The 10,323-nt window shown below is 42.8% G+C and overlaps 1 protein-coding gene across 3 annotated transcripts in view; it reads right to left on the bottom strand.

Moving 5' to 3' along the window:
* Positions 1–9,897, bottom strand: part of LOC127599131 (protein unc-13 homolog C-like) — a 109,416-nt gene extending 99,519 nt beyond the window's left edge. Inside the window, exon 1 of one of the 3 annotated variants that reach the window (XM_052062809.1) lies at positions 9,183–9,897. The gene's annotated coding sequence lies outside the window, so the exon portion shown is untranslated. The remainder of the gene's footprint in view (positions 1–9,182) is intronic. The other 2 variants (XM_052062808.1, XM_052062810.1) reach the window with 2 other exon arrangements.
* Between the last annotated feature and the right edge of the window lie 426 nt (positions 9,898–10,323).

The following is a 10,323-nucleotide window of genomic DNA, read 5'->3' on the forward strand; positions in this document are numbered from 1 at the left end:
AAATTATTTTACTCTGCAATATCGATGAATCGTTCATACAGCCATACAGTGCGAGCCAAAATACAATTTCTCAATGGAAAAAATGAATGATGAATGAAATAATGGCAAAAGATGATGTCACGCAGCGATGGATGGCAAAATATTAATTTTCTCAAATCACGTTCCAACAGAAGACGAATGGTGTTGTCAGATACACGGCATGCGCTTTCCATTTATTGATCGCAATCACAAGTATGACATATGAGCTAATTAAACATTGAAAGTCAATGATCTGTGCTGCCATTTGTTTCACGTGCAAAGTCCTGATGTGTATGGCTTTGTATTTGAATCAATCATGTGGTGATAATACATGGGTGCAGCAGACTGTACGCATGCAAAGGCATCGTCTTGAAAATTTAAACAGTCTGGAGTAGCTGCTGGAGACATTTGTTTACCAATGAGAGAAAATGGTCAACTGAGTCGAAAGAGCAATGCTTGCCATCAATAGGTTTTGGCAGCTGTTTCATATTATTCCTGGGATGTACAGTGTTGATACAACAGTCTACTGCAGCCTCAAGCCCACAAAGACCTGCAAACGTCAAATTAGTTGTAAAACAGCCTCACTGTTTGGCTTTCATAAAGAAGATCAACATGTATTTTGGCTTTGGGTGTGTATGGTTATGTTTTTCTTGCACTGTAGTTTCCGTTGTCTTTCAGTTACTTCTTTGAGCAATCATAAGCAGTCACCTTCTGCACATTTAACCAGCAAAACATCAACCCCTGCTAGTCAGCATGTGTTCTCAGGCTTCAGTAGCACGTGTTTTTGTGTTTGAATCGCACCTCCCTGGACCATCATTGCCAAGTAGTCTTTATTCATGATATCATTGTGAAATCTCAATGTCAATCATTATAATAGGGCTCTGTCAGCATGTCGACACTAACTCTCGGTGTGTATATTGAATGAATGAATGAATTAATTAATTAATTGAAAAGAGCTAAAGTTATGATTTGTTGAAATATCATCTGGAGATTGTACTTTTGAGCTTCCACTGTATGAATGAAATATTTAGAGCAGTTGCAGGAAATGAAGAAAATAGCTTGTTCGTTCCAAATCCGGGGTGTTCCTAAATCAGCTTGGGTAAGCTCTAGCTCATTTGCAACCCTAATTAAAACAAACGGCAAAGAAAATGTATGGCTGAAGAATATTGGTAATCTATATGGGTGGTGTGTATATTGATTAGCAAAAACCCATTTGGACCCAAAAAGAAACTCAACTTTTATACACCTTGCATGAAAATAAAGATTTGATATACCCCGACATTGCCACACAGACTAAGAAGTGATGGAATAATGCTGTCGGATTTGGTTCGTCAGCATGCTGCTAAGGGTTGAGCGGGCCACCTTTCGAGTTGGCCCATATCAAGTTAACCCATTAACATAATTCCTCTGGGACCGCTTTTTCAGTTCTAAACATGACTAGCCCTGTTGTTCTAGCCCGCCTACACAACTTCTACTGACTGACCTCCTCTGGAGACAGTGTGGGCACAGATAGCACTTGATTGACGTCTCCCTTACATTGTTTTTTTCTTTTTATTGGATCGACGGCGTCTGAGTTTTTGTTTTACTTCATTATCATTGTATTAATTCAGAGAGGCCTGGAGAAAGAGAACTCTTTAGCTCTCCAACTTCCACACTAACATTTTTGTATCAATGAGCTTCAACAGAAACACTTTGGAGTTTTTGACGGCGGGGGTTTTGACTACTTTTGCAAAGTATTTCCTCTGGGCTGTTTGATTGGGAAAACAAAACTAGGCTCACAATTTTGAGGCAGTTATAATAAATCTAGTTATAATTTACTGCCACGGCTCTGACTGTCTGTTTTATATGACTCATATTATATGGCCTACGTTTTGGGTCGTTGGCACAGAATTGAGTAATTGTTGTGCATCTCGGGTGGAGATATTTGTAAACGTCATGCCCCATAGCAAGCCTCCATGAACGAATTACCACACTACTCTGCATATCCCCATCAGCCTTACACAGCTTTATTGCCAGTTTTGGCTAACTGTTTAACTGCCCAGCTGTGACTTTACTGTTGTGCCTTGCTATCTCGTTCATCGTAATCCAATAATAAAACCATCTGAAACACTAATCACCTGACCGGCTCACGGAGTACCAAAAAGGCAAACACATTCTCATTTCCGAAGGGCGGCACAGGTTGATTGCCAATTATCCTCAAAACAAACCCTTGTCTGTGAGTGTTGTTGACATCTCCCTCAGTTGTATTTCCTGTTTAGACACAAATACCGCCAACCGTCTGTTTCACACGCTCTTGTTTCGTTAAAAAAATAAAAATAAATACAAGTGCTGTGAATTGAAACACATTTACTCGCTCAAAATATGATTGCGCTTCAGTGGCATTGTTTCCCTCTCCAAGGTGCCTAAAAACTAAGTCAATACTGTTAATTCTGTGTTTAAATCCCTGGCTGGTGGGTTGACGTTAAGGGGAGTGATGCAGAGAATCACATTATACTTTAATATGGGCCCTTCAACCCCCCGCGGCTTGAAATGAATAAATACAAACTACTGAGGTATAATACCCCCCCCCCCACACACACACACACACATTTTAAAACAACTCCCATGTCTTTAAATAATGCAACATGATTTCGTCAAAATATCAAAGATGAAGACTTTTATTATACTTTACACGAGGGCTGTTTTCTCGGACTTGAAAAAGCACCCATGGGGGTAGAAGCTCACTGCAAGTATAAAGTGCATAGGCGCATGACTTAAATATATACCCCAAAACGATGATTCCAAAATATTTGATCATTTGAAGCTCATCTTACAACATTGCTCTTCAAAATATATGGCTTTTAGAAGATTTGTTTTACTGTCGAAAAAAATGCACCAGAAAGGCAAGGATGCTTCTTGCGTGGATGTTGCCATTATGCATATACTTGTGAGCCATTCAACAAAAAGGCCAAAAACAGCAAATAAGCTCATTTTCAACAAAGCACGAACTACCAAAGGATAAGATCACCTAAAAAATTGGCGAATGAATTCACAGGTAGTGAACTGCACTTTTTGAATCTGGTTTCATTTTTAATTTCTACTGATCGAAACACAACAAATGGCATTTCGTTAAACGGTCTTGCTCACTTACACATTTTCAGACATGGATAACGATGGATTTAGCTCTTCGTTTAGTTTTATTCTTGATGGTTGTGCAGGCACTCCAGAGACCAAACTATTTTTGTACAAGCTTTTATAAGTGAATTTACCATAGACATGCCCGATAAAGCCTGTTATAATAGATGTGATGAATAAATGATTGATGATCCAGAATCATTTTGAGAATATAATCAGGAAACTATCATGATACATTCTTGAGATGAGCCACTTAATTGGAAAGGGAAAACTGTCTAATCTGACAATCTAAAATCAGCACTTTCCCGTCCAGTGGTTTCCTGTATTGTGGCTTGCGCAGAGAAATGAGTGAAATAATTGAATATGATCCGGACACTTGAATAATACAATGCAGTGAGCAGCAAAAGGAGGATATGGGAGCCAATGTAAGATGGGGGGGATGTAATGAGTGAAATGAGCTGAGTTAAGGTTAACAAAGTGAATAGTTTGCTGTCGTTAGTGGATTCAGTCATGAACGGAAGATTGTTAAAAAAAATCAATAGATCACATGTTCAGCTATGAACAATCCCCCTCTTTCTGATGTCTCCTGGGAAAAAACTCCAGTCCCTCTGCTACCCTACCGGGGATAAGCCACGTTGCTAATGGATGGGTGCTTTTAAAACACGGCGACGTATGTGACCTAAATCGGCAAGTCCAGCTGTCCAACTCAACATACATGTGAGGTGTGTCAGAAGAACAGGCTCATTGTCACGACTGAAGGTTCTATCAAAGAATCTGGTTTTCGGATAAAAAGATCAAATACACAACAACAACAAAAACATTCCCACTTAATAATGAACAGCCAACTGGTTTTTCTTTTTAGATAATTATTAATAAGATTAATACGATTTTGCACTTTAATTTAAGATGTCCATAACAGGACACTATTTTCCTCTCAAGAACCATTAATGAGAATTTAGTTAAATCTCTCCCATTAAATTGTGGTCTATGAGAAAAAGTGTTTTCAGACAACAGCGATTTTTGCCGGCTAATTCAGTTGTCATGGTCTTACTATTACCTCAAAGTAAAAGTACTCCAATCATGTGGAACATTGGTGATGCAGCCGTGAGTTGCCATGCTATGACTGACTAGCACCTGTCGACTCTTCTTCACCTGTCTTCCATTGAAGTCGAAAACTCATAGTTTGGAGTTTCAGTTCTCATCCCACATGGGATACTTTTTTTAGCAAGGGAAGAGAATGCCCAAAGGATGAAAATGTGAACTCCTTTGTTGTTGGGCTTCTTGCCTTCCACCATGTGTGTAATTACACAACAAAGTAAAATCTTTTGTTCACTGCATATGACAGAAAATATGTCTGTTGGAGAGCCGTTTAGTCCTGTGATATCAGTCAGACTAATTAGAATAATACCGCCCCCACAACAAGTTTGGCTTGCCGCCACGTTCCTTTTGGCCAGAGTACACAGAAATCATTTAAAGCCAAAAGCTACGCAGAGCTGCAGTACTGTTGGATGCACTCAGTAGGATTGGCTAAAAGTGTGATCAGCATGATCTGGGGATAAAAGTCATGCGGGGTGGACCTATCTATCCAATCTTTTGAAACAACGTGTGTCGTATTTTGAAAATTCTGCATCATTGATCGATCAAAAAATTATGAGATTACAACCCAGCACCGATTTTGCATTAAATGCAAAATATCTGCTGATACAATCAGCCAAGTCTTGTCCATACTGTAAATGTGAATGTTCATCCAGGTTAGGCCTCAGGTCACTTGCCACACTCATGAACACGATGTAATAGCCGTGCCTTCTACACCTCCCCTCATCTACAGTTGCGTCAACAAACACACCCAAGGCCACTTTGTGAGTGAAATGCAGTACCACATGTCTCAGTTCTGGAACATAAAGCGCTTTCCATGTCCGCTTGCTGTCTGAACAAATCACAGTAAAAGAGCAGTCGTCTTAAATGAGTGCTTATTAACAATTAGTGCGCCGCCTCGCAAGGCTCCACTGAGCCAACATCTTGACACGTGCATGTTAGGACTTGACAAATGAAGCATTCAGCCTCCTACCCGAGCTCGCGTTGCCACACAAATGATTCGATAATATCCGCGAGGTATCGCCTGAATTGTCCCGTACGGGTGTAATGATGCAGGAATTAGGCGGAAGGGATGACGGATGACTGTATCACCTTTTGCTCCCCATTTGCATTTTATCAGTTTGACCGCCACATCCAGCGGACCAGCTGCAAATGCAAAGATTATTCATTCCCAGCCATAATACCTAGGACATGTGAAATTGTCTTACAGTGCCTACAGCTCAGCTGATTGCCCTCTTGGTCATTCTCTCCGTAGCATAACATGAGTGGCTTATGAGAGCTTCTAATGTTGCATCCGAGTGGATATAAATCACTGCCGGTTCAATATTGGGAGGTTAAGAAGCAGACGTTTGTCATTTAGTCTGGAGACGGCGCATTGTCCACCATTTCATTGCGGGCCATTGAAAGCAATACGGACAGGCATAATAATAACTGCATGGATTTATTGATGGTTAAGAATGCTGTCTGTGTGTGGAACTGATTGAATAGCGACTGAGGCAAATTGGCACGCGCTACATGGCTGCAACGAGCTGAGGTACCGTTGATTCATCCATCCGTCTTTTATCTGAACCGCTTTATCCTCACGAGGATCGCAAGCATGCTGGAGCCTATCCCAGCCGTCTTTGGGCAGCAGGCGGGGCATATCCTGAACTGGGTGCCAGACAATTGTGGGGCACACAACCAGTCACACTCACAATCACATCTATGGACAATTTAGAGTGATCAATTAACCTAACGTGCATGTGGAAGGAAACCGGAGTACCCGGAGAAAACCCACTCAGGCACGGGGGACAACATGCGACCTCCACACAGGAAGGCCGTGGCCTGTAATGGAATCTGCACTGTGAGGTGGACGTGCCGCTTGCTTTTCATGACTCAAATAATTAGATTTTAAAAGGAGACCAACTTGAGAGTTGAACATCGACTGAAAAATACTCATTAGCTCCTCAGTTTTGCCAACGTCGGTGCTATATTTAGTGATTTTTCTGACACTTTTTCTGGTGTGATCGGAGTTATGTTCACACCTTCAAATCCAGAGTGCAGATGAACAACATGTGAAAAGCCACCACTGGCTATTTTAATGACGATCGTCCGTCGCTTGATGACAGCAGATCTAGGGGGGTCGCTGCCCAATCATGGAGAAATTCTGGGTGGGGGGTAGTTATAATGTTGGGTTTTGTCTCACATTTTCATACACAGGCAGATCACAAAATATTTACTCGGTTGTTTAATTTCACATTGGATGGGTGGGCAGGCACTTTAGAGACCCAACTATAAAATTTCAAAGGGGAAGTTGGTGACACTGAGCTCCATTACACATGAGCAACTTACAGCCTTGATTATTCCGCAAATTGCACGGGAACACTGGCATGGGAAATGGACTCCTATTTTCGAGAAATATTCTTCTAGCCTCTCTGAATATTTTCCTAAATATTAAAAACACAATGGATTAATTGTTAATATTCCCAATATTCAAGCATGTAATTAACCGTCCGCCTTCATAAAAAAACACTCACACCATCTAAAATGTACTAAAAAGTACCTGCTCCAAAGAGTATATATTGGGCCCTATTTTCATGGCCATCACTAGTTTTCTTTCTTTTGGTATTTTCTTATACAGGTACAGTATGTGTGCATTTAGAAACGGCGTTTCCGCCATTGTGGGAGTTAGCAATGCTGACTTGCTCCCCAGCCAATGGAAGTGGCTCCTCTCCTTCCCTTTACATTCAGTGCAGGAAAGGTGCACAGCCTCCATGGCAGAAGCATAAACCGACTCACCGGAGTTCATGCAGGGTATCGATGCATGCAAAGTACATTTTTAAGGAACTTCAAGAGGAGTTCCACTTGTGGATGATGAAAATTTGGATGGGACACGATTGTTAGTCCGTGTGACAAACACTCCACTTCCGGGCTCCCACACAAAGTATTTTTTTTTTTTTAACAAGATGAGCAACAAATTGAGTGACATTTTCAGGTGTTACTGGAGATTTGGAAACTGTGAGATCCAGAGCTTGAGATTTTATTTTATTTTTTTCACACACTAATATGTCCCCCCCCCCCCCCACACACACACACCCTGCCCACCACTTTTTCCAGCTACTCCCCTCAGGCAAGCACTACCGATCAATGCGCACTAAATCCAGCAGACATTCAAACAGCTTCTTCCCTCTAGCTATTAACTCCCTAAACAGTTACCCAAATCTATAGTAACTCTTTGCAAATGTGCACCCCCCCTGTGGAACAGCATTACCGCAATAATCATTGTAGATCCAGCTCTGTACTTACTTGAACCATTGTCACTGATCTATATTCCACAGCACCAGACAATTAAAAGCGCCCAAGGACTCTCTATACCAATGTTTTTCAAACCCTGTGCCGCAGCACATTGGTGTCCCATACTGCTAGGGAGCAGCAACAGCTAGCCAATTGCTTTGTGTTTCGACTACTAGAGACCAGCGAATATGTCTCGCATGAATGCAGGACCACAGTTAAACAATAAATATCAAAGATTATAAAATACGTTTTTCTTTGTGTTCATTTGATTCCAATTCAAGCTGTTATAATGGCATTCATTCTTCAATGTTAAAAACGGTTCAAGTAACAATATCACACGTTAATTGTTAAAATAAGTGTTTTTTTCACATTTTCAGCTCGTGGTGTGCCACGAGCTGCCATGAGGCACACTTCTTCATTTTTTCAATGAAAGAAGTGTGCCTTGGCTCAAAAAGGTTTGAAAAACACCGCTCTATACAATTGCGTACTAAAAGATGTTCTAGAAATACTGCTACTGGTCACTTTAAAATGGTGCAATGGTGATCTGCACCAACTGTACAACTGTTGTGGTATTGCATTCTACCACTGATCACTTTAGCTCTGCCTGATACTTTACACATTTTCTCCCAGCTGACATTGGGTGGTATTACTGACCTGACGGAAAGTCTTTCGATAATTATTTGTCATGTCCTTGTTTAGCGTAGTTGCTTGTTATTGATAATAGTAGTGTAGCCTATACTACCTACAATCCAAAAAATAAGAGTTCCTTGCATTATTGTGTGTGTGTGCGCGTGTGTGTGAAGAATTCCTGTGCGCCGAGTGCCCCTCCACTCTGAGAAAACTCCAGAGGAAATAAAACAAGTAGGGGAGCCACCACAGCCACACCTACTCCCGTGAGCAAGCCTGAGGCCATCATCACAAGTATCCAGGGACCCTTTTCCTCCATTTCCCTAGAGGAGCATCTGATCAGCAGAGCACTCTCACACACTCCATTTGTCACAGCCTTTCAATATGTGTGCCACTCTCTTGCTAACCCATTTCTCCCAATTGCCATATCGGGGTCATCATATTTTCTGATTGGGGGTGTTTTTGTTTTTTTTTCAACACATTGTAGATACTCTATATGCATATGTGTTACGTCATGTCTCTAGGAGCACATGATCGCGGATTACGGTGGAGTGTGGATGAATGTGGGCGTGTGCGCAGCATCTCGCACATGCATGCACACACATGTGCATGATTGCTTTCTGTACCACCCGAGAGAGGGAGAGGAGCACACCACAGTGATGGCGGGAGGGGGACATTACAATCTTCAGCTCATATTGGCTGTGTTTAAAACCTGTGCCTTTCCCTTATAAATCAAACCCTAAAAAACATTCCAATGCCTCCCCTTTTTTAAGGCGCAGGAAGAGCGCTTGTCATTGCATCCACAAAGGAGAGAATGCGAGGTTTGTACATAATTTTTTTCTTGTTCTTGAAATAAACTGAGCGCAATCTATATGATCCCACCGCATTCCGGTCAAGCAGCATGTCGCGGTTGCGATGACAGGGCCACAGAGAGACAATGGGTGGATGGATGGATGGTGGTTACAAGAAATGGGGTGAAGTCCATTCATTCACATGCATGCATGGAGAAGTCTCTCTCTCTCTCTCTCACACACACACACACACACAAAATATACCTGTTTATGTCAAGTTGCTGTGCAGCAAACGCCGGTGGCGATGGTGGTGGTGTTTCCGTGTCCCCGCGTTCAAATGAGTGCCGTTCGGCGATGCTGGTGAGGTGAGGGGAGGAGAGGAGAGGATAGGAAAGGAAAGGAGGGGACAGGAGAGGGAGGGGAAAAGGGCGGCTTGGGTTCGCAGCTCACGGGAGTCTCACAGCAGCGGCATCATGGTCGCTGGGCTCCCGTCAGACAGCACGCATCCCGCAGCCGTGCCTCCACGCCTGTCTTCCTGCATGCCTCACTTTCTCACCCCTTGCCAAAAAAAAAAAAAAAATTAAATCCTCTCTAACCTCCTCGTTTGTTCGCCTGGGTTGTGTATAGTCCGAAAGCTGGATGCAGATTGGTAGTGGTAATAGTGGTAGTGATGGTAGTAACTGGGGGAGGCAGACAGCAATGATGCTGCTTCTCCTCCTTGCTGGCCAGACTGAGGCTGTGCTCCCCTGCTTGAAGAATGTCTGTCCCCTCCCTTGCACGAAGCTCACTCCCTCACCATCCTCCCCCTTTCTCGGTTACTCGCTCGCTCGCTCTCTCTTGCCACCCCTTCTTTCAGCACAAACTGAGGTGTACAAACGACACACTCATTGCAAGTCTGCATATTCCCATGCAAAGACCAGAACGGTGTAATAATAGACATACATCACAACACACTATTGTTAAGGTCTTCAAGACATTATAGTGGTCCATTGCTGTGACACCACCGTAAACCATTTTTGTCCGTTTTGTCCATTTTTAGTCTCAAAATGGGCGGCATAGTGGTCGATTGGTTAGCACGTCGGCTGCACACACTGCAGAGTTCCAGGGTTAGATTACGGCTCCGGCCTTACTGTGGGGTGTTTGCATTTTTTCCCCGTGCCTGTGTGGCTTTTGTCCGGGTACTCTGAATTTTTTTGGAATGTGGGGTGAAACCAATGTCTAATGGAACACTCGAAATTGTCCCAAGGTCTAAGTGTGAGCGCAAATGGTTGTTCGTCTATGTGTGCCCTGCGATTGGCTGGCAATCAGTCCAGGGCGTACCCCGCCTACTGCCAGAGGACAGCTGGGAGAGGCTCCAGCATGCCTGTGACGCTTGTGAGGATAAGCGGTTTGGAAGGTAAATGGA

Source organism: Hippocampus zosterae, chromosome 4 (genome assembly GCF_025434085.1).
Source record: "Hippocampus zosterae strain Florida chromosome 4, ASM2543408v3, whole genome shotgun sequence".
Classification (NCBI taxonomy): Eukaryota; Metazoa; Chordata; class Actinopteri; order Syngnathiformes; family Syngnathidae; genus Hippocampus; species Hippocampus zosterae.